The sequence below is a fragment of the Sciurus carolinensis genome, chromosome 10 (genome assembly GCF_902686445.1).
Source record: "Sciurus carolinensis chromosome 10, mSciCar1.2, whole genome shotgun sequence".
Classification (NCBI taxonomy): Eukaryota; Metazoa; Chordata; class Mammalia; order Rodentia; family Sciuridae; genus Sciurus; species Sciurus carolinensis.
In genome coordinates this window covers 77880572-77905714 of record NC_062222.1, presented here as the reverse complement: position 1 = coordinate 77905714, position 25143 = coordinate 77880572, and the positions used below count along the sequence as shown (strand labels likewise).

The 25143-nt window shown below is 35.3% G+C and overlaps 1 protein-coding gene across 1 annotated transcript in view; it reads left to right on the top strand.

Moving 5' to 3' along the window:
* Mrpl1 (mitochondrial ribosomal protein L1) overlaps positions 1-25143 on the top strand; it is a 75256-nt gene that overhangs the window by 47711 nt on the left and 2402 nt on the right. The window lies entirely within an intron of this gene.

Below are 25143 nucleotides of genomic sequence, written 5' to 3'. Positions count from 1 at the left end.
CCCCAATTCCTAGAAGAGTCCCTGGCAATTATGTACTCAATCAGTAATTGTTGAATGAATGGATGTACATATGTACGAATAAACAATATGCCAACTGATATTAGAAATTATTAAAAGATGTATCAATTTAAGTAATGAATCAAAATTTGACCAATTTACACTGAACTTTTCAAATAATCCTTTGGCAGTAATACAAGTGAAATATTTATTGCTGTAGTTTAACAAAATGAAACAATTAAAAATCTTGTCCGCTATTTATTATAGAAATACTTAGCTAGATTTATATTTTGACATTATATAAGAAAATTAAACTGTCCAAATATTGAAGCATAAACCTGTCAAAATAGATACTTTGGAGTAATTTTCAAAGGGTGTCTGTTAGCATTTTATAACATACTGCAGATTCATTTTATGTCCACTGTGAGGTTCTCAGAACATTCTTTGTTTTTTGATAGATTCCTTGTGTGATTTAAAATATTTGCCCTTTAGCCTGCTCTTCTAGCACACTCCAAAGTTTAATTAAAGGCCACTTGCAATGTTCATTGGTTTTCTTGACTTGTTTTATTATATAGGTCTTTCTAATTTTCTATTAATATTGACTCCCATTTCACAATGGCACATTTAATATTTATGTTTGTCAGAAACTTAAGTTTTTTTTCCCTCTCTTCCTCTTTTTTTCTTTTCTGTTAATGTTGATTACTTCACATACTTCAAAAACAAACAAATGTGATAGTATTGTAGTTGCCATCTCTTTTGCTGAGAGTGGAAGATGTCTAGGAATAGAATTTTTCAGTAGAAAAAAAATTACCAGAGTATAAAATATAGGATTTGGGGTAGTAGGCATTTGTTAATAGGAAAGGGCATGGACTATCATTTTCAACAGGGAAAATTTGGAATGCGTTTATTTGGTATATTCAACCTTTCATAACATTTAATACCATAATAAATTATATGACTCTCACTGCCTTTTTATATATATAAAAACATGGACCCATGTTTTTATATATATGTTTTCAAGTAACAAGTAACTTTTATGTGTGAAATCGGTTGAGTAGAATCTCACACATGTAGAAGTACTTAATGTAGTTTTCATGGGTTTTAGATTTTGATTTTCAAGTTAGTTTTAACTGAAAATTCTTTGGGTTTTAAAACGTTAGCTGATGGTCGAGGATAAAAACATGTACATTATCAATGCACAGTAGACCTTCTTTGATAAGTGCACTGTTCTATGAAATCTACTTAGTTTCAGATCATTTTTAAAAATAATTATGGCCCCTTTTTATAAATGTTTGGCCATCAGCACAGCAACTTGGCAGAATTTTTACACTTGATAAAAATGGTCTTGTTTAGTAAAGGGTTGCTTTATTTCTAATTACTTTTTTGGTTTTAACCTTTCATTTGTAGTAAATTCTTTTCCAGTGTACATTCACACATGTGAAACTTGTAAAATGACTTGTTTTCTAAAAATTAAAATTAGAAATCTTGATGTTTTATCTTCATTTCATCTTAGAACATTGGGGACTTCTTGTCTTCATAGCACTTTTCAGACAAGATTGGGTACATTCAGGATGGTGTGGTCGTAGACAACAGCACTTTTCTGTTTTTTGGTACTGAAGATAAAACCCAGGGGCACTTTACCACTGAACTATATCCCCAGTTCTTTTTATTTTTTGAGACAGAGTATTGCTGTGTTGCTGAGGCTGACCTCGAATTTGTGATCCTCCTACTTCCACATCCTGAGTCACTGGGATTACAGGCATGTTCTACTGGGCCTGCTGACCACACTTTTGAAAATAAAATCCAAAGAAAAGCTAACCTGTATTCATAATATTTCAGGACAGAAAGTTAAATGAAACATCACATACTTTCTTGGAATCTGTTGCTTTGTAAACCCTAGTTAGGCTCTTATCTCCAAAATGGGAAAATTACTGAGTAGAGAATATAGCTTCTGGCTGTGGGAGCACCTGATGTTTTGATTTTTGAGTAAGAAGTTCAAATACAAACATGGAAAGTCTCACTTTGCTAAAGAGTACATGCTTTTTTATGTCCAAAACAAACTTTCTTCTTCTCCAGTTATTTTGCCTTTACTCCCTCTGTAGTAGTACCCTTTTCCCTTCCATTCATTCCATGATTTAGTAATTGAGCTTGGTACCACACTATAGCTAATAAAAGCCAAACAATATGTTTAGTGGTCCTACATGAACTCATTCTTCCTTTAATACTCTGTTCCTTTCTTACTCTTCTGTCACAGAGTATCCTGGATACCTGCTGAATGCCAAAACTGTTCTTAGCTGTGAAGATATACTGTCTTGAATAAAACCCAAAGTCCTTGCCCTCAAATGGCTTACTTTTCTAGTTAGGAATACAGATAATATGTAAATAAATTTTTATGTACTTAGGTAAAGGAACAGAGTGATGGTGATGTGTGTATGGAGAGGTGCTATTTCAGATAGCTTTGTCAAGGAAAAGTATCTCTGAGAAGGTGACATTTTGAATGGAAGCTGAATGAGGTTGGAGAACAAATTGTGGAGCTATCTGGGAGAAAAGTATTCTTGGGAGAGAGGGCAGCAGGTACCAAGTTTTGAAGGAAGAAAAGGGCTCAAGATATTTTCTCTCTACTGTAAGGTTAAAATATTCTCAAGGAAGTATATGCTCAAAACATTCTGAGAACAGTATTAAACACACAAAGGAGAACTATTTTGATATAGGAAAACATTGAGTCATGTATTTTATTGGCAATACATTCCTCGATAGCATTACATAATAGCAGTCTTGACTTGCTTTTTTTTTTTTTTTTTTTAATAGAGAAACTTTTTGTGCAGAAGTTCTTACCCTCAGAAAAACTTCTGTGGAACTAAAATGGACTTCCAAGATTTTGTGAACTTCCTCAAATTGTATTCAGAGTGTTTGTGTGAATGCATTTGTACATTTTTCTTGGATGTGTGGTTGTGGTTTTCATTAGGAATTCATGACTTATGCAGACATTCAGCGATTATTTTTTGAGAGCCTAGTAAGTGTCAGACACTGTTCTTGGTAGTGGGGGAATAAATATCACCAAGGTAGACTGCAGTCATGTCTTCATGGGATAAATATGTGGATAGTGTGTACATGACATCAGATGACTGGGGAACTTAAAACAGGATCTCTAGACTGAGGGAGATAAGGAGCTGAGGATTTGAGAACAGAGAGATTAAGTGAATATATCTATACTAATTGCTGAGAAACTCTTCTCATCCCCCGTCACTATCCCTGTTCCTTCACTTAGTTCCCAGTACTCCAGCAGCCATGCTTCATCATCTAAGCAGGAGATTAGAAGAGGTTTAATTTAATTATAGTAATAATAATAAGGCATTTGGGCCAACTTTACTCTTTCTTTGGATAAAGTGATAGTCATTCATTTCTTAGACTCTAAAATTATGTGACATGCTTAAAAATAATTGTTAGAGTTTATAGTTTCTTTTTTGATACTTGCTTTTAAGTTTCCCTTATTTCCTTCCCTGCCTTTTCCTTTTATTTTTCTTTTAATAACTTTTTCAAATTTTTCTTTTCTATTTTCTTCATTCCTCTCTTCTATTTTCTCATTTATATCTTGTTTTCTTCCTTGGTTTTTCACCTCCATTTCAGAAAGACATGAAAAATAGGATTAAATTTATGGAAAAATTAGTATGAACTGGTGGAAGTTGTATATTACAGAATAGTTTTTAAATTATATGTAATTTAATTAATTTTTATTAAAGATGTCTAATAAAAGATGTTTCTTTGGTGCTGGATGTAGCGCTCACACCTGTAATTCCAGTGACTTGGAAGTCTGAATCAGGAGGTTCACAAGTTCAAGGCCAGCCTCAGCAACTTATTGAGACCCTGTCTCAAAAATAAAAAATGCTGGGGATGTAGCTCAGCAGTAAAGTGTCCTTGGGTTCAATCCCTAGTCCTGGCAAAACAAACCAACAAACAAAAACTTGGTAGGTACTGCCTGCATTAATAATGCCATTTATTTGACAAATCAGTTGTTTAAACAAATTTTAATATACTTAAAAATTAATTTTAAAGATATTTAAACATTTTCCTATAATCTCATTTATTTTAGAGTCTTTCACTATGCCATAAAACTTTTAAAACCTATTTAGCACAGACGTTCAATTATTACTAATTCCAAGTTAACAACATCAGTAAGTTTATTATGAAATATTGATTTTTCTTGTGAGCAAGTAGAATCCTACTTTTTCCAATTTCATATATCACAAAACACATTCCTACTAATATACTATAAAATCGTTAAGTCAATAACAGAGAATAAACTTATGAAGAAAAAACAATATAGTTTAAAACTTTTTTCCATATTTTTATTGGTGCATTATGATTGTACATAATGGTGAGATTTGTTGTTAGGTACTTGTTTGTGCACACAATATAAGACTGTAACTTGGCAAATGTCATTCCCCATTATCTCCCTTTTTCTCTCCTTCTCCCTCTCCCTGGTCCCTTTGCTTTACTGTATTGCTCTTCCATTTTCATGATGTTCCCCACCCTACACTTTTCTTTTTTCCTCTTTAACTTCCACATATGAAAGGAAAACACAGGATCCTTGATTTTCTGAGTTTGGCTTATTTCACTTAACATAGTGTTCTCAGGTTCCATCCATTTTCCTGTAAATGACATAATTTCATTCTTCTTTATGGGTGAATAAAGCTCCCTTGTGTATATATGCCACATTTTTTTTATCCATGAATACACTGACAGATACCTAGGCTGGTTCCACAGTTTGGCTATTGTGAATTGTGCTGCTATAAATATTGTATGCATTTATCATTATAGTATGTTGATTTTAATTCTTTAGGGCATATTCTAAGAAGTGCTATAGCTGAGAAATATGGTGCTTTCATTCCTAGTCCTTTGTGGAACCTCCTTACTGATTTCCATAGTGCTTATATCAATTTACTATCCTACCAACAATGCAAAAGTGTTTCTTTTATTCCACAGCCTCTCCAGCATTTATTATTGTTTGTTTTCCCGATGTCTGCCATTCTAACTGGAGTGGGATGAAATTTCAGGGTTTTTTTGATTTAGAAAAAATAGACTTAAAATAGGGATGTCACTTGTTCTGCTTTCTGTTTTATTTTTAAAAGGTTACTATATTATTTTTAATTTATTAATGTATAATTAGAACATAAAATCTTGAATCAGTTGAAATAGGACTTACAGAAACATCACCCAATATGATTAAAATTGTGAAGAACATCTTTTAAATAGGAGTTACTAGAAACATCACCTAATATGATTGAAATTGTGAATGCATTTGTGTAATATCCTAGCCTTCAAAAAAGCTCTTTAACAGTCATATAAATATTCAGATTTTGAGGACTTGTAAACAATAATTTATTGGAAAGTCAAACCTAAACTTGTTTTTCTAAAAAGGAAAAAAAGAAGGTAGGACAACACAAACGTATGTTTATACCAAATCATGCCAAGACCTGATTTAACCAGTGTTTCTTGTCTGGGTTTCAAATATATTTGGAGCTTTGAACTCTTTAAAATTAAAGCAGTGTCTTTGATGCGTGTTTTTTTTTTTCTCTTCTTTTTAAAGTTGTAGACATGGTCTATTCATAGGTGAGTATCACTGTGTTTTGCTTGCGTAATAGTTGTTTTGAGGCAAGAATACTGTCAGCCTGGCAGCTGATAAAAGCTGAAGTATATTGTAACAAAAATAAACAAGTTCAGGGCAAGAGAATATAAACGTAATATAATCTTGTGTTGAAATCAAGGCCTTCAGTTTTACTGAACAGGTTAGAACAGGAAAAGTGAATGTATTGGAGTTCAGTTAAACAAGAAGAAGTGGATAGTATAGGACATAGAGTTTGAAGCCTTATTTTGAAGCAACTAAGTTCATAATTTGAAATAGTAGCTTGCAAGAAATATTATTTAAATCAATTAGATATAAACAATATCTAAATATAAGGCAGCAACCTATTGACTCATGGTCTACTGTGACTTCCTCCTCTTTTCCTTCCTTCCTCCCAGTTAATCATTAACTTTGTTGCCTTATATTTGGTGTGCTCTGTCATAAATAAGGGAATTAAAAAGAGGAAAATAAACTGTAGGGTGTAAGATAAAGGCAGTAGGTTGATAATAGATCTTAGATCTCTGGGGATATGGGACTAAGAGGGGAAATTATTATTTATCCAGAATTGTTATGTTCTAGCACCATATTTAATGCTTTACCATGAGACATACTTAATTGCAACGACTCATCTTTATAGTATTTTAGGCTATATCCTTTGGATAGATTTTTGCCAGTGTTCTTACCAGAAGGACTATTAGAATATAAAATGGTTTATTCCTTTTATACTTTTCTTACCCAAAGACAATCAGATGGTAATTTCCCCAAAGTTTGGGGAATTAATAGTATGATTCTTCTCTTTTTCATATCTAAATAATAGCCTAAGGAAAACCATACCATTGGAGAGAAACAGCTTTTCTTATTAATCCTTGCATTAACTCAACAATGTGATCATTGATCAAAAGAATAACACATGATGAAAAATACAAATATATCATAACATGTAAAAGAAGAGTAAGCTAATTTGTTTTCCAGTGGTTGCCAACTCTTTTGTTGGCAATCCATTTGTTAATACGTAGTTGTCAACATACTGCAAACATAGCTTTCTTTCGTTAGCTTTATTTTAAAAAGAAAAAAAAAAATCTAGTGATAAATGTGATAGCTTTTACTGAATTCTTTTTTTATCTAGGAGTTTAATGAATCTGAAAGATAACTCAGAGTGTCATTAGTATTATGTTTAAACAAATTATAACATTCATTAATATAGTATTTATAGTAAACACTACAATGTTTATAAGGCCCTATTATAAAGTATTAAATATAGACACAAAGTTAAATATTTTCCAAACAGCCTTATCAGAAGCAGTCATCAAAACTGCTTCTAAGGTCTGGGGAAGTAACTCAGTGCTATGGCCCTTCCCCAGTTTGACTGGGGCCTTTGTTTCAATCTCCAGTTCAGCATAAAATAAAATAAAATAAAAAAAAGTTGGTTCTACTAGAAAGCATCCTTCTTCCTCCATTATAGATTTTGTTGGAAGTATTAATTTGTTAATTATATATGACATAACTTACACTAGTTGTCTGTGTCAATGAATTTTCAAATACTTGTAAAGAAACAATGCTTTCTAAAAACAGACAAATAATGACTCCATGGCCTATTTTTTATAGCCTGTGAGCTTAAAATGATCTATTAAAGGACCTTACTAAAGGGGGAAAAAAAGGAAAAGAATCATGGGGATCCATAAAGCTTAAAATATTTATTATCCAACCCATTATAGAGTTTGCCAATCCTAAAATATAAATGTATAACACTTAAGTGTGGGAAGTTGCCATATCAGGTGAGATGGCATAATCATTGCTTCTGTCCCACTGAATGCAAGTATTATAAAACATGGACAGAATGTATAGAACAGCTAGTTGAGGACTCTGAAAAGTAAATAGCATTAAACTGGGAACAAAAACTAGAATTTGAAATACCACCAAACTGATAGTGAGTTTGCCATTTGTCCCCTTTCATTATTACCTGACCTAGTCTCAACCTAGCTTGAAACCAGGCATAGGGCATGAGTGCAAGCACAGAGAGATCCAGGAGAAGCCCTCTAGTCACAGACTTGTCTCCTTGTAGTTACATCAAGTGTGGAGGAGGATATAGTTATATGTCTTTGAGGGAGGAGAACCTTCCTATCTGATTTGAGGAGCTGTGATCACAGCAAGAGAATAAGGCACACCACCTTTCCTTTTTTTCTCTCTCTCTCTGTCCTCTTTCTAGTTGGCTCCCAGTGGAGGACCAGTTGTAGAAAGTAAGTTTCAGAACAGGGCAAACAAAGTCCCAGGTTTCTGGGCTGAGCACTGAAAAGGAGAGCCCCAGGCAACTAGAAATTACTGGATGATCAAGGAAAGGGAGGAACATGGGGAAATGACTTCATAAAATTCTTTATGAACTTCTGGAGACAAAATTAATGGAGATGGCAGAGGAATGAGAAAACTTGTAGATCCCAGAAGTTATTCAATCTGAAAACAGAAAGACAAAAGACTGGGGAAAAAATGGAGAGAGTCAATGAGACAGTAACAGAAGATTTAACTTTCATGTTATTGGAAACACCCAGAAGGAAAGGAAGAAGTGTGGTACAAAAATTAATTAAAACACGAATCACAAGAGTGTGGGAAGACTAGAACTCTTGTATATTTAGGAATGCAAAGAAGTACAGTCACTGGAAGGCAGTTTGGTAGTATCTTAAAAAGATAATCATATATTTGTAATATCTAGCAGTTTTACTCTGGGGTTTCACCCCACAAAAATATATGTATTTGTAAAAATGAAAAAAAAATTTTTTTCGTGTGGGACTGGGGATTGAACCCAGAGGTGTTTTGCCACTGAGTTCCATCCCCAGCTCTTTTTTATTTTATTTTGAAACAGGGTTTTATTAATTTGCCCATACTGGACTCCAATTTGTGAGTTTCAAAATTGTTTTATGTATAAATTTTATATATTTTGTATATAAAATAGTAAGTTTTGGTGAGGATGGGAAGAAATTGAAACTCTTTTGCATTGCTGGTGGGTACATAAAATGCTATGACCATCCTGGAAAACTGTGTGGCAGTTCTTCAAAAAACTAAATCTAGAAATTCTCTTCTGGATATGTGTCCTAAAGAATTGAAAGTAAAGACTCAAACACATAAGTTGATACCCATGTTCATAACTGCATTCTTTTTGATAACTAAAAGATAAAAGCAATCCACATGTTCACCAGATAGTGTGAACAAAATGTGGTACATACATAGAATGTAATAATATTATGCTATGACATGTTTGAAACATGAAGACATTATTGAGGACAAATATTGTGTGATTCAATTTGTAGAGAGTACAGTATAATTCATAGAGCTGATCATGGTGGTTCATATCTCTAATCCCAGTGACTTAGGTGACAAAGGCAGGAGGATCACAAGTTCAAGGCAAGTCTCAGCAATTAGACCCTCAGTGAGACCCTCAGCAACTTAGACCCTGTCTCAAAATAAAAAAATCTAAAGAACTGAGGATACAGTTCAGTAATAAAGTGCCCCTAAATTTTACTCCCAGTGCCCTCCTCCCCCTTGCCAAAATGTTCATAGAGACAGAAAGTAGAATGGTAGTTACCATGGGCTGGGGGAAGAGGTTGTGGGGAATTATTATTTAATGATTTACATATTATTACTTTATCTGTAAGACTTTTTAAAAACACACAACTGTAGTAATAGATTGGTGGTTGCCAGTGGTTAGGAGTGGACAGTGTGTGTGTGCCTGAGAGAGATCATGTGAAAAAGTTTTTTTGGGTTCTGTAACCTATATTGGGCTGGTTATTACTCTCATGTATGCATGAGTTCAAATTTATGAAACTATACACTGCCCAAAAGGTTAATGCAAATATATTTCAATTTAAAAAGTACAATTTAGTTGAGTAAAGATGGTGAAATAGAGGAGGGGTGCAGTTTCCAGTTGATCCAAAGCTTGGATTCAAGCATAGAAGTACTGTTTCTCAGCAGGGTGAGTGACAGAGGGAATTTATTGAAATTCAATATCAGACAGTAAGAGAATCATAGAAAGACAAAAATTCAGGTGCTTTGAACACAGGATAAGAAAGAATACATTGTAGTCTGGCTGGTGGTACCTGGTACCAGCAGCACCAGTTTACCTCAGAAAGGAGGGGTGACACAGGCAGAAAGAGAAACAAATTTAGCATGGGAGAGTCTGGAACAGAGAAGCAGTCTGATCTTAACTGAGCCAGTGGCAGTACAGTGAACTTATGTTTGAAAAGTGTTCTGTTTCTTGACTGGTAAATGGAAAGCTGATAGGTGTAGCCATCTTGAAGTTTCAGTGCTGGGGCTTTCTGTTGGGGGCATCCAGGAGATCATAGATAATACTGCCAGGTTGTCCCAGCAAGTTCCTGCCACGGGGTCCAGATTGTTCCTGGTGTGGTGCAGTTAAGGCAGGCACTGAGAGGATTGTGTTCTGAGAGATTCAGTGTGGGAATATGGAGAGAAATGTTCCTTGCTTTCCCTTTGAGTCTGGTGGTTTACTTGGATCAGCTAGGGAAGAGTCCAGAAACTGGACACGTGGGCACATTTGCACTCAGGGTCTGATCCTGGTAAACCACATTCATGGGCAGTGGAGTGTACAATACCTGCTTAGGGTTAGTTACCCAACCCCAGAAGCAGGGTTCCTTTGGAAGCCCTTATGATCCGGATGCTCAGCAGAGATCAATATCTGCCTAGCTAGAGGTTGTGTTAATTTAATCTCTTGGGAGCAGATACCACCAGACAAAGTTCTGAAAGATGATGGGAACTACATACCAGCCACTAGAGCTTCCAATTTAGAACTCCAGCCGTGACCTGGAAGAGCATTGACCTTGTCTGACTGGACAAAATTCAATTGCCAGTACTTCCCATTCTGTCCTACTATGTACAGGTGAGAAGAGACAGCTAGTACATCTAGCCACTCTAGCTGGCAATTTGGTGAGCAACACAAAGAGGATGGGTTTCACAATCCCCAGCCCCTTCTGTCTCTAAGTGTTACATAACCCAAGAGGAAACAGAAAGGGCAGTATAGCATGAACAGTGAACATCCATCCTTGTCAACAGTTTGACCACCTCAATGGAAACGATTCCTTTATTTTTCATTAAGAATTTTTTTTTCTTTTTCTTGTGTGTGTGTGTGCACACACGTCATGCTGATTGGTTCGTGTGTGTGAACAAATCAGCACAGCACACATAAACATACATTTTTATCATTTTTTAAAATCTATTTGTTATTTTGCCTTGTTTTGACTTTGGAAGAGTGGATTTTATTTGTTTTGTTTTGGTTTTTTCTTTGTTTTCCTCTTATTCCTCTTTCTTTTCTTTCCCCTCTAGTACCCAAATTCTCTCGTTTTTCTCCTTCTCTATTTCCTTTAGCTATTTTTTTTTACTACCCCTTCTTTATAGCTGTCACTTGTTACCTCACTTTCACTTTGTGTTCACTTCATGAATATTTTCAGCCTTTTGCCTTCCTACCCTCTTTTTCTCCTATTGAACAGTAATTTTGCTGTCTTTTAGAACTATTAGTTTATATAATTCCTGCCCCTCCATTCATGTTGTTGCATTACTGGTACTGGGATGGCATAGTTGACACCATAGTTGCTGTTTACTTTAATGCTGATCTAGTTCTTGGCTATTTATTATTGTTGCTGTTGTTAATTAATGACCCCACCATTCCTCTTTTTGTGGTAATTAGTGTTAAAAATATCATAATGGGTACCAGGTGTTTATTTTAATGAGCTTTTTTTCTCTTATGTATTTATTACTACTGTTGTTGCTGTTGCTTATTTCCCCCTTTGCTGAGAGGGTCTGGGAAGTGATTGGAACATTACAAGTTCACAGGGTAGAGACTGTGCTGCTGAGCTATTTATACATAAATCAGCCAAGTGACAGTGCACCTTGCTTCACAGACACACTAACCCTGCTCAACTTCAATAATACTTTAACACATGTAATAGGGGAGGCAAAAACCCCAAACCAATGACCAGACCCCAAATAGGAATGACTAGAGTGGGACCTTGGTCCCACCCTTGAATATCTGTCCCTGTGCCAAAAAACGAGGATCCAAGACAGTGTTCAGAGGAATCCACAGTGTTGCAGCAGCTCTTCAAGAGTGAATTAAATCAACATTTCTGCAGCAGTAAACTCAGAAGCATTGGCGGTTGACATTAACACTTGGATTATGCTGAGTGTATATATTGAGGCTAAGAGATAACCAACAACACAGGACTTATTACAAAAGAGACAACTACTTAACAAAGGACAACTTATAAAAGAGTAAGAGGAATCTATCCCAGCATGTGAAAAAGTCCTCTGAAAAGAGGAGGAAACAGGCAAACAAGTCTCCCCCACAAAGGAACATTTATAACCTCCCCCAACAAAAGAACCCACAGTCACAGAAGGGGATAAAATTCCAGAGAAAGACTACAAAAAATTATTATTATTATTTTTTAAAATAACATTTTATTGAAGATCTTTGTGTTTTTTCATTTTTATTTTTTCCCTTCCCCCCCACCCTTCCCACCCCTCTTTTCCCTCTATACAGTCCTTACTGCCTCCATTCTTACTCCCCTCCCATCTCCCATTATGTGTTATCATCCGCTTATCAGCAAGATCATTCGTCCTTTGGTTTTTTGAGATTGGCTTATCTCACTTAGCATGATATTCTCCAATTTCGACCATTTGCCTGCAAATGCCATAATTTTATCATTCTTTATGGCCAAGTAATATTCCATTGTATATATATATACCACAGTTTCTTTATCCATTCATCAATTGAAGGACATCTAGGTTGATTCCACAATTTGGCTATTGTAAATTGAGCAGCAATGAACATTGATGTGGCTGTATCTCTGTAGTATGCTGATTTTAAGTCCTTTGGGTATAGGCCAAGGAGTGGGATAGCTGGGTCAAATGGTGGTTCCATTCTAAGCTTTCTGAGGAATCTCCATACTGCTTTCCAGAGTGGCTGCACTAATTTGCAACCCCACCAGCAATGTATGAGTGTACCTTTTTTTTTTTTTTTTTTTTTTTTTTTTTTAGAGTTTATTATTATAATTGTTTTATTAGTAGTTGTTAATCTCTTACTGTGCCTAATTTACAAATTATACTGTATCATAGATATAGTATGTATAGGCAAAAATAGTACATTTAGTATCCAGTAATATCCATGGTTGTAGGCATCCTTTGGGAGGTCTTGAAACAATTTCCATGAACACAAGGAAACTACTATTTTATCTCCTTAAAATAAGTCAGTTTATAAACCTGTGTTTTGGTGTATAAGTTTTTCTCAATCACACATAGCAGTGTATTTCTGAGAAAAAGGTTTCCATACAGTTTGTTTCCAGAATAAAGAAATTTAAAATGAACATGTCTCCATTTTAGACTCAACATCTATTTTCCTTTTTTGCCACTTACTTTATTTCATAATATTTGCATGCTTGGGCGCCATACTTAGCATCTTACTTGGGCATCACTACTTTTCTTAGATATGTTGCAGAATAGTTATTTTACACAGAAAGTTTTTAAACCCCGGATATTGGGTCTTCCCTAATTTGGAAAAGTCACCCGAGTGTGTAACTATACAGGAAACTTATTACCTTTTAGACATTGAAAGACTCGGAGCTGTTGCTAGAATACAATGAAAAAAGGAAATTAAATCAAGCCTCTTTTTTTTTTTTTTTTTTTTTTTTATTTATTTATTTTTTTTACGTTTACATAGGGTAATGATGTTTATTATATTTTTCCCCTCCCCCCCCACCCCTCCCACCCCTCCCACCCCTCTTTTCCCTCTACACAGTCCTTCTTTCCTTCATTCTTACTGCTCTCCTTAGCCTAACTCTAAACCTAACCCTAAACCTAATGCTAGCCCCTCCCACCCCCCATTATATGTCCTCATCCGCTTATCAGCGAGATCATTTGTCCTTTAGTTTTTTGAGATTGGCTTATCTCACTTAGCATGATATTCTCCAATTTCGACCATTTGCCTATAAATGCCATAATTTTATCATTCTTCATTGCGGAGTAATATTCCATTGTATAAATATGCCACAGTTTCTTTATCCATTCATCAACTGAAGGGCATCTAGGTTGGTTCCACAATCTGGCTATGGTGAATTGAGCAGCAATGAACATTGATGTGGCTGTATCTCTGTAGTATGCTGATTTTAAGTCCTTTGGGTATAGGCCAAGGAGTGGGATAGCTGGGTCAAATGGTGTTTCCATTCCAAGCTTTCTGAGGAATCTCCACACTGCTTTCCAGAGTGGTTGCACTAATTTGCAACCCCACCAGCAATGTATGAGTGTTCCTTTTTCACCACATCCTCGCCAACACCTATTGTTGCTTGTATTCTTGATAATCGCCATTCTAATTGGGGTGAGATGAAATCTTAGGGTGGTTTTGATTTGCATTTCCCTTATTACTAGGGATGTTGAACATTTTTTCATATATCTGGTGATTACTTGTACATCTTCTTCTGTGAAGTGTCTGTTCATTTCCTTAGCCCATTTGTTGATTGGATTATTTGTATTCTTCGTGTAGAGTTTTTTGAGTTCTTTGGTGCTGGGGATCGAACCCAGGGCCTGTCTTTGCAAGGCAAGCACTCTACCTGTCGCCACCTGTGGATATTTATTACCGCCCGCAGCAACAGTTGCGCGGGTATTTATCAGTGGTGGACTGGAAACTGAGCTACTTCTATTTCTGAGCTGCTTCCTTCCTTGCTTGCTTGTTTATAGAGGATAGAGGAAATGAGGCTTACTTGCTTTGAGAGGAGAGAGAGAGAGAGAGAGAGGCTTTGCATAAGAGAGAGAGACTTTGCTTAAGAGAGAGAGACTACATTTTCAGAGATGTATATCTTCTTAGTTCTGCTGCTTCTTAAAGGTGTGTCCTGCATCCTGTGAACCAAGGGTGCGTCCGTCTAAGGTGCTTCTTAGTGATGCGTCCCGCGTACTGCAATCTGCCTATCTGTGACCTAGAGGTGTGTTCTCAATTCTCTGCTCTGCGATCTGCCTTCCGCCGGGACCTGCTGCTTCTATCTGCTTGCTGCTGCTTCTTCTTCCTTTCTGCTAATGGCTTCTCTCTGCTTCTTTCTGTTAGCTGCTGCTCTTTGCCTTCTACCTACTGCCTGCTTATATTCCCTCCAGGAGGCGGAGGGCGGGGCCACGCCAGTTGAGATCAGGCGAGGAGCCAGCTGCTAAATCACGAGCAGGCATGAGCAGGAGCACTCGGGAACACCTGTGCACGTGTACCGCCAATGTGATCAAAAAAACTTCTGGCTGGCTGCCAGGCGCCATCCTACTGCAGCACACATGGCACAGCTCCCAGCATCTACTGACTGAGCTATCTCCCCAGCCCATGAGTGTACCTTTTTCACCACATCCTCCCAACACCTATTGTTGCTTGTATGCTTGATAATCGCCATTCTAATTGGGGTGAGATGGAATCTTAGAGTAGTTTTGATTTGCATTTCTCTTATTACTAGAGATGTCGAACATTTTTTCATATATCTGTTGATTGCATGTAGATCTTCTGTGAAGTGTCTGTTCATATCCTTAGCCCATTCATTGGTTGGATTATTTGTATTCTTGGTGTAGAGTTTTTCGAGCTCTTTATATATTCTGGAAATTAGTGCTCTATCTGAAGTATGAGTGGCAAGGATCTTCTCCCACTCTGTAGGCTCTCTCTTCACATTACTGATAGTTTCCTTAACTGAGAGAAAACTTTTTAGTTTGAATCTATCCCAGTTGTTGATTCTTGCTTTTATTTCTTGTGCTATGGGAGTCCTATTAAGGAAGTCTGATCCTAAGCCAACATGTTGAAGATTTGGACCTACTTTTTCTTCTATAAGATGCAGGGTCTCTGGTCTGATTCCATGGTCCTTGATCCATTGTGAGTTGGGTTTTGTGCTGGGTGAGAGGGGTTTAGTTTCATTCTGCTGCATATGAATTTCCAGTTTTCCCAACACCATTTGTTGAAGAGACTGTCTTTTCTCCATTGCATATTTTTGGCCCCTTTGTCTAGTCTGAGAAAATTGTATTTATTTGGGTTTGTGTCCATGTCCTCTATTCTGTACCATTGATCTCCCTGTCTATTCTTGTACCAATACCATGCCGTTTTTGTTACTATTGCTTTGTAGTATAGTTGAAGTTCTAGTATTGCAATACCCCCTGCTTCACTCTTCCTGCCAAGGATTGCTTCAGCTATTCTGGGTCTCTTATTCTTCCAAATGAATTTCAAATTGCTCACTCTATTTCTATGAGTACATCATTGGGATTTTACTTGGAATTGCATTGAATTTGTATAGCACTTTTGGTAGTATGGCCATTTTGACAATATTAGTTCTGCCTATCCAAGAACATGGAAGGTCTTTCCATCTTCTAAGGTTTTCTTTAATTTCTTTTAGTGTTCTGTAGTTCTCATTGTAGAGGTCTTTCACCTCTTTTGTTAGATTGATTCCCAAGTGTCTTTCACCACTTCTATTCAACATTGTCGTTGAAACTCGAGCCAGAGCAATTAGACAGACAAAAGAAATTAAAGGGATACGAATAGGAAAAGAAGAACTCAAACTATCCCTGTTTGCTGATGACATGATTATATATTTAGAGGAACCGGGAAATTCCACCAGAAAACTTTTAGAATTCATACGTGAATTCAGTAAAGTAGCAGGTAACAAGATCAATGCTCATAAATATAATGCATTTTTATACATAAGTGATGAATCTTCAGAAAGAGAAGTTAGGAAACTACCCCATTCACAATAGCCTCAAAAAATTATTAAAATGATGAATGAGTTAAAAGAAGACCTAAGAAAGAAGAGAGTAAATTAAAAGATGAGAGATGTATTTCAAAAAAGAGATAAAGATTCTAGAAAAGAAACCATTCGGAACTCTTGGAAGTGAAAGACACAGTAAATCAAATAAAAAATTCACTTGAAAGCATCACTAACAGTAGATTACATAGAAAACAGAACTTCAGTCTTAGGAGACAGGGCATGTGAACTTGAACACTCAGTATGCAGTAAAGAAAAAAAAAAAAAAGGACCATGATGGGAATATATAAGAACTCTACAACAACATTGTGAGATGAAACTTAGAGTCATTGAGGTAGAAGAAGACATGGAGATAGATACACACAATCACATTAAGAACCTTTTCAGTGAAATAATAGCAGAAAAATTCACAAGCATTAGGAATCAGATGGACATCCACATATAGGACACGTATAGAACACCCAAATAAACAAGATCAAAAAAGAACCTCTCCAAGACACATTATTATCAAAATACCTAACAGAATAAGGATAGACTATTAAAAGCTGCAAGAGAAAAACATCAGGTCACATTTAGAGGTAAACTAATTAGACTTACTTCTGATTTCTCATCTCAGCCTCTTAAAATCCAGAAGGGATTGGAATGAGATAATCCCAGCTCTGAAAGAAAACATTTGCCAACCAAGATTGCTATTTCCAACAAAGTTATCATTCAGAATTAAAGATGATACAAAAACTTTCAACAATAAGGACAAATTAAAAGAATTCTTGATCACTAAGCCAGCACTACAGAAAATACTTAATGATATATTACACATTGAAAAACTCAAATACAAGCCCAAAGCTCTCAATTGGATGAATCTCTCTAAAAGAGTAGTTAAATAAATGAAAGCTAAGACTGAATTAAACATATGAAACATACCAAAATGGCAGGAAATAATAAACATTGCTCTATAATAATGTTGAATGCAAATGGGCTCCATTCTCCAATTAAAAGACAAACTGACAGAGTGGATTAAAAAAAGAGACCCAACTCTATGCAGTTTGCAAGAGACTCATCTTATAGACAAAGACATCCACAGACTGAAAGTAAAATATGGAAAAAGATATTCCAGGAGTCCAAAATAAACTGTATGTCAGGTCATAAAACAAGTCTTAGCAAACAAAAAATTAATCCTGTACCTTTTATCACTTCATAATGGAATGAAATTAGAAATCAACAGGAGAAAAAAAAATAAAAATCACATAAACACTGAAATTGAGCAGCATTCTTTTAAATGAACAATGAATCAGAGTAAATGAGATAAAAATTTCTAAAATACCTAGAATTAAACAAGAATAAGGATACAATGTACTCGGATATCTGGGACACCATGAAGATGGTTCTAAGATAAGAGTTTATAGCATTAAATATCTACATTTAAAAAAAGGGAGGAAGACCTCAAATAAACAATTTAATGTTAGATCTCAAGACCCAGTGGCACATGCCTATAATCCCAGTGACTCAGGAGGGTGAGGCAGGAGAATTGTTAAGTTCAAAGGCAGCCTCAGCAATTTAGTGAAGGCCCTAAGTAAACTTAGCAAGACTCTGTCTCAAAATAACAAAAGTAAAAATAAAAAGGGTTGGGATGTGACTCAGTGATTAAGTGCCCTGGGTTCAATCCCTGATACCAAATATATATACATATATATGATAACATGTAATAACATAATTAGCTTGTTATGAGTTGTAGTGTTGGTCAGGTAGGGGTTTGAGTCCATCCTCCCATACCAACAGTGAGAGTAAGCTCTATTGCTTTGTTTCTTTATGAAGAAATAAAGCATGCCTTGTAGTTTATAGCATCTTGAAAGGCTTGATTTTGTACCTTTCCTTTAAAAATTTCTCATCAGTGCCGAGGATTGAATTTAAGGCTTTGTACATACTAGACAAGTGTTCTACCATTGAGCTACACTGTCAGCCCTGGTTTTGTAAATTTGAATGCTAAACTAAAAGTAACATTTTAATTGAGGTGATAAATGCACATAATAAACTATTTGGAAAATTCTGTGTAATAAATATAAAAGTTCAAAATTCCTGAAATCATGGTGATGTTGCAGTACTTTTCATTGCTGCTCTTTCACTCTGCATACCATTTTTGTGTATGTAATTGCCATTATATATTGTTTTGCATTCTTTTCCCTTTAACACTGTATTTTAAACATTTTCTCATGTTATTAGAATTCTTGCAAAGTATTTGAGTAGTTGTTTTATAGTGGGCCATATGGATGTATCATAATTTATTCAACTTTCTTCCTTTTGGGCATTTAGGTGGTTTCTAACATCTCATTACTATAAACATTACTCCAGTGAACATAAATCTACATCTCTCCTATACACAGAAAGCATTCTCTCTTTGGGTATAAATGTATAAATGTTTATTGAAAAGTCTGAATTTGAGAATGAGTTCTGCACGGCTGGTACCCGTATGTGGGCTGCTGCTGCCGCTGCTGTTGCAGTGGCGGCAGGATTGGTGGCTTAGGTTCGCCTGTGTCAGGGCCCATGCGGGGCAGCAGAGAGTGGAAAGCGTGGAGGCCACCATGGCCACTGCCACCTCCGCGCTGGTGGAAACCGCACTGCCGGAAACCGTACTGCCGCGGCTCTGGAACCGACTTCCAGCTGTGTCCGTGTCCAGGGGAGGTCGAGGCTGAAGCAGGAAGACGCTTGGGTCCTGGAGCCCACCTTCCTTCGCTCAAAATGGCGGACGACCCTGGTTAAGGTGAAATCCTTAAGTGCCCTGCTGTGCACTCCAACCTTGCAATCCTGGCCTTTCCGGAGCCACACAAGAAGCAGAGCCACCACGGGTCCCTAAAGCATAAGGAATCCTAGGCCTACCCCCATCTGAGTAACTGCCTATCTGCTGAAGAGCATCTGGACCCTTATCTCCTCCAAAACTGATACAGGTCTGAAGAGGTGATCAGAGATGTTGTCCTGCTAGGACACATATTGTGCATGTTTGAGTCCCAACAATAAAGAAATTTATTTAAGAACCTTCCAAAACAGTTGAATAAACTTACCTCTGTATTGGTGGTTCTCAAAGTCTGGCCCAAGGATCCCTTTTAAATCAGAGAATTCATGAAGACTGAAAGCACAGGCTAAATTTCTTATGTGCATTCTTCTGGAGCAAGGTTTGATGGCCTAAAAGAGTTTAAAAATGACTGCCTTGTATATGTTCATGACTAAATTTTACCCTGAGATGAAATATAACATATGCTTCTCAGAGGGACAAAGAATGACCAATTTTTAGTTGTAACAGTAAAAAATTTATTGAAAGTAAAGGTTAAGAATTACATGGAGGGCTGGGGAGATAGCTCAGTTGGTAGAATGCTTGCCTTGCAAGCACAAGGCCCTGGGTTCGATCCCCAGCACTGAAAAAAAAAAAAAAAAAAAAAAGAATTACATGGAAAGGGAAGAATCTGTGTTTAAAAACAAAGACATAGAGGCAGAGTCCACTTGTATCCTTTGGTAAAAAAAAAATCCAAGGAATATTAAGCAGAATGTAGGATTCACTAAAAACAGTCTTTTCTTGAAAAATCTGTCAACAGAATGAGAAATAATGATTATGCCCTGCAGTGGACAATCACTTGAGCTAAACATAAATAGTATTGCAGCTATTATATACTCAAATCTGTTGCTTAACAGAGTTCACTATCCCCTGAAGGTCAATTTGATCCCCCGTCCCATTTTTTCCTATCAGGTCATATACTCTTGTTGTTGAGAATCTAACATATAAATATTCTTAAAAAATGGTTTCCCACCTTTCTTAAGACCACAAAATGTTATGTATTACATAGGGAAGCACTATTGGAAATGCAGAGTAATTGAAATACAGATAGAGAATTTTGCAGATGTTGTTTTCCTAAGGTATGGTCAGCTCAAATAAATTTCCTATGTAAATTTTGATGGAACTGATGGTGGAATATATATTATTTTTGTATGTAAGTTATCAGTATTGATTTCCATCAGTAGCCAATTACATAATCATAGTAATACCCATAAAAATATGTAACTTTTCCGTAATTTTGCACAATATTTAAAACAAAAAGTAAAATGAAGTGTTACGTTTATAAATATATTTTAAAATTCAGTAGAGGGCACAGTACTAAAGAACAGAGGTATTAATATTTGGAGAAAAGTATTTTAAAAAACTTAAGGGTCTGTGGTATAGCTCAGGGTCAAAGCTTATGGGGACCCTGGGTTCAATCCCCAGACCTCCCAAAAAACCCCTTAAAGTCACTGAAGGAATCTTAATGAAAGTTGCAGGGGAATTAATAGTTTTGTATTTCTATAGCATACGTTATTTTAGCTTTCTGTAGGAATGGCAATGTAAGACTGCAAAAGATATGGTTATAAAAATTTGAGAACTTTAGTATATATAATATCACAATATAGACCATAACTATTAAAAAAAAGATATGTTGGATATAATTGCTTTTTCTGTCTATTTCCAAATTTAAGTTAGCTGCTATAGGTCTCTAACAAAAAGTAAAGGAACTTTCTAAGCTGTGATGGTCTCTTTAGTTGGTAACAGGAAGAAAGACAATTTGAGGTAAAGTGGAGAATCAAGAGAACACCAAAAGGAGGTGAGGACTCCTGCTGGTGCCTTTAGTCTTTTCTTTTCTTCCATGTATACAGAGTGTAAGATGCCTTCTCTGTTAGTGAATTACTTCCTTCATTGTATTTAAAGTCTTCAAGGTCTAGTTTATAGGATAAACTAACCAATGATTTGATTTTTTTTCCTCTCAGAACTCCCACTTGTGGATTGAGATGAAGTGAGAATTCCTCCAGTAATGTCTAAACTTTCATTTAGGGTTTGGTACTGCATATGCTAAGAGGGTGTTGAATGATTGTTGAGAATAAATTTTTCCAGGAGGGATTCTCCTTATGTGTACATGGCACATTTCTCATAATGGTTTCAGAATCATGGGAAAATAGAAATATTGTTTAAACTTGAACTCTTTTACTGTATGATTTCTTTTAGTTATGCTATTGTAAATTAAAAACTTTTTTCACTTTTTGTTCTTTTAACTTTGCAACACACATACTTATTTGCAAAATATACAAAGACTGGAAAACTCAAAAATCAGCAAATAATGCATTTAAAAATTAACAAAACACATAAACAGGTATTACACTGAAGAGGATAATCAAATGGCAATTAAGCATATGAAAAAATACCCAGCACTATTTGTTGTTAGAGAATTTCATATTAAAACCATAATGGAATACCTAAGAGATTGCCTGTGTCTACACACACACACACACACACACACACACACACACACATATTATTTCTTATTTGCCAAATAAAAACTGTTAAACAATAAAATAAAATCTGTTGCTGTGTACCATATGATAAATGAGAGAATGAACAATTGCAGCAAAAGCATTCCAACAATCTTCTCTCTGAGCCTGACAGCAGGACTGTTCAACCTGCTTTCTAAAATATTACATCATCAAACCTATCATTTACCCAATTTTCCACTGACCTTCATGTCAGGTGTTCTTTTTTTATTTACAATAATTAATTTAAATATAAATGATCTAGATATTATAATTAAAAGGTATAAACATTTAATATGTATAAAAAGCAAACAGTAACTATTCTTTTGCTCTATACATATGTCACACTTTAAATATCAGTACCCCAATAGGTTAAAAGCAAGAAAAGGGGGAAAATAAGAATAGGAAATCTGAAGTAGAGCTAGTAATATAAAATAAATTTCAAGAAAAAATATTTTCAGAGATAAATGAGAATATTTTATAACCATAATAGGGTATCTTCTTCAAGAAAGTATAACAGTCCTAAATGTGTATGTACCTAATAACAAAACTTAAAAATACATGAAGTAAAAACTAATAAAACTAGAAAGACAAATCCACAATCATATTTGGAGATCTTAAGCCCCCTCACTTTGCTGGAAGGAGTAATGATATAGAAGACTTAACAACATTATCAGCCACCTTGACCTATTTATTATTTATAGAGAACTATACACAAAAATAACAAGTAGAAAATTATAGGGATAGATTATATTCTGTCATAAAATAAGTTTTGAGAAATTTTGAAAATTTGAAATGCAGACTTTTATGTATGATTTATTATGTTAGAAATCAGTCACCTTAAGATATATAGAACCCCAACCCCAAGTCTCAACTATGTCAGAATTAAACAGCACACTTATAAATATCTCACAGAGCAAAGAAGAAAGCACAAGAAAAGTAAATAAAAAGTGCTTTGAACTAAGTGATAATAAAAGCTTAAAATATCAGAATCTCTGGGATGAAATAGTACTCAGATGAACACTTATAACTTAAGGTATTTGTATCAGAAAGAAGCTAGATTAACACACTGTTTTTAAATTGAGTAGTAGGAAGGAAAAAATAAAAGTAGGAGCAGAAATATGTGAAATAGAAAAGAAATAATACGGCTAAAAGTTGATAAAAATCTAACAAGCCTAATAAAGAAAAAAGTAAGAAAAATTATCAGTGGAAAGGGAGCTATCAAAACAACCCTACAGAAGCTAGAAATGTTTTAAGATAATATTACAATTGTATAACTACAATTATATAGCTTACATAACTTGGTCTATTTTAGAGGATAGAAACCCCTGCTTGATTACGTGATCCATGTGAGTAATATGTTTTTTTCCCATCCTTTCACCTTCAGTCTGTGTATGTCTTTGCCTATGAGGTGAGTCTCTGGGAGACAGCATATTGTAGGGTCTTGTTTCTTGATCCATTCTGCCAGTCTGTATCTTTTGATTGATGAATTTTAGGACATTAATGTTCAAGGTTATTATTGAGATGTGATTTGTTTACCTGGTCATTTTGGTTTATTTCTAGTTTTTAATTTGAATTAGTTTCTCTCTTGATTGACTATTCCTTTAGTGTAGTTCCTCCCTTCACTGGTTTTCACTTTTTTTTTTTTTTTTTTCATTTAGTCTTCATGGAATATTTTGTTGAGAATATTCTGACATGCAGGCTTTCTGGTTGCAAATTCTTTTAATTTTTGTTTATCATGGGAAACTTTTATTTCATCTTCAAATCTGAAGCTTAATTTTGTTGGATATAGGATTCTTGGTTGGCATTCATTGGGTGTATGTTATTCCAGGTCCTCCTAGCTTTAGGGTCTGGGTTGAGAAACCCAGAATTGGTTTCCCCCTAAATGTAATCTGACATTTTTCTCTGGCAGCCTTTAAAATTCTATCCTTATTTGGTATGTTAGGCATTTTCATAATAATGTGCCTTGATGTGGGTCCATTGTAATTTTTCACATTTGGGGTTCTGTAAGCCTCTTGTATTTGATTTTCCATTTCATTCTTTAGGTTTGGGAAATTTTCTGGTATTATTTAATTAAAAAGATTGTGCTTTCCTTTGGTTTGTATTTCTGTACCTTCATCTATCCCAAATTTAAACCTTAAATTTGGTCTTTTTGTGTTAGCATGTAATTCTTGGAAATTCTGTTCATGGCTTCTTAATATCATTCCTCTGTGGTCAACTCTGTTTTCAAGATTACATATTTTGTTTTCATTACCTGAGGTTCTCTCTTCCAAGTGGTCTAGTCTATTGGTGATGCTTTATATTGAATTTTTAATTTGATTTATTGTTTCCTTCATTTTAAGGATTTGTTTTTTTTCCCCAGAATCTTTTATTGAAGTGGTCTTTTGCTATCTGTATTTGCTCTCTTACATCATCCTTTACTTTGCAGATCAGTTTAACTATGCACATGCCAAACTCCTTTGCTGATATTTCTCCCACTGTGGTATCAATAGATTGTTACTGGAGTACCTTGGTTTGCTTGGGGCAATTTGTTCCCTTGCTTTTTCATGTTGTGTGTGTGTCTACCCATCTAACAGTATGAATCTGAGGCAGTAGTGTTTCTATCCTGTGGATTTATAGTGTCCCTTCACTTGTGGAGAAGCTTCCTGTTTGCTTTCTTAGTTTCATAGCAAGGAACAGCCAGGAATGCAACCTCCTCTATTCTGCCATCTTAGATCTCTCCTCTATTATAAATTTTTGATGAAATATTAGAAATTAATTCATTTGGCACAACCCAAATCCTTTCAACATTTGAATGTACTATAATTGAGTTTAATTGGTATATTTAAGACAAATAACATTAATTGAATTTGATTAATGAACATGAACTTTTTCCCACATTTTTATTGATGCATTATAGTTGTACATATTGATGGGATTTGTTATTACATATTCATACATGTATACAATATAATAATATAATTTGCCCAGTAATACTTCTTAGCACTTACCCCCTCCCTCTTCAACCCCCCACCCCTTGGTCCCTTTTCTTTACTGATCTTCCTTTGATTTTTAAGAGATCCACCTCTACCTTCGTTTTCCTTTTTCCTTTCTACCTTCAGCATATGAGAGAAAACATATGACCCTTGACCTTCTGAGTTTGACTTATTTCACTTAACATGATGGTCTCCAGTTCCATCCATTTTCCTGAAAAGGTCATAAATTTCATTTTTCTCTATGACTGAATAAAATTCTGTTGAAACATGGGCTTTTCAAGGATATAAGCTGGGTTTAGAAGTTTTATGAATAGGACTTATTAATTATGTATTATTGTAGTTTTGCTAAATGGCAAGATAATTGGTATTGTCTGGTTAGAGTGTTTTAAAAATTAGAATGTTAGCACAGCATCTGGAAAATGTCTCTATGAGATATCTACTTCCTGAATGCATGTAATAAAGTAGCTATATT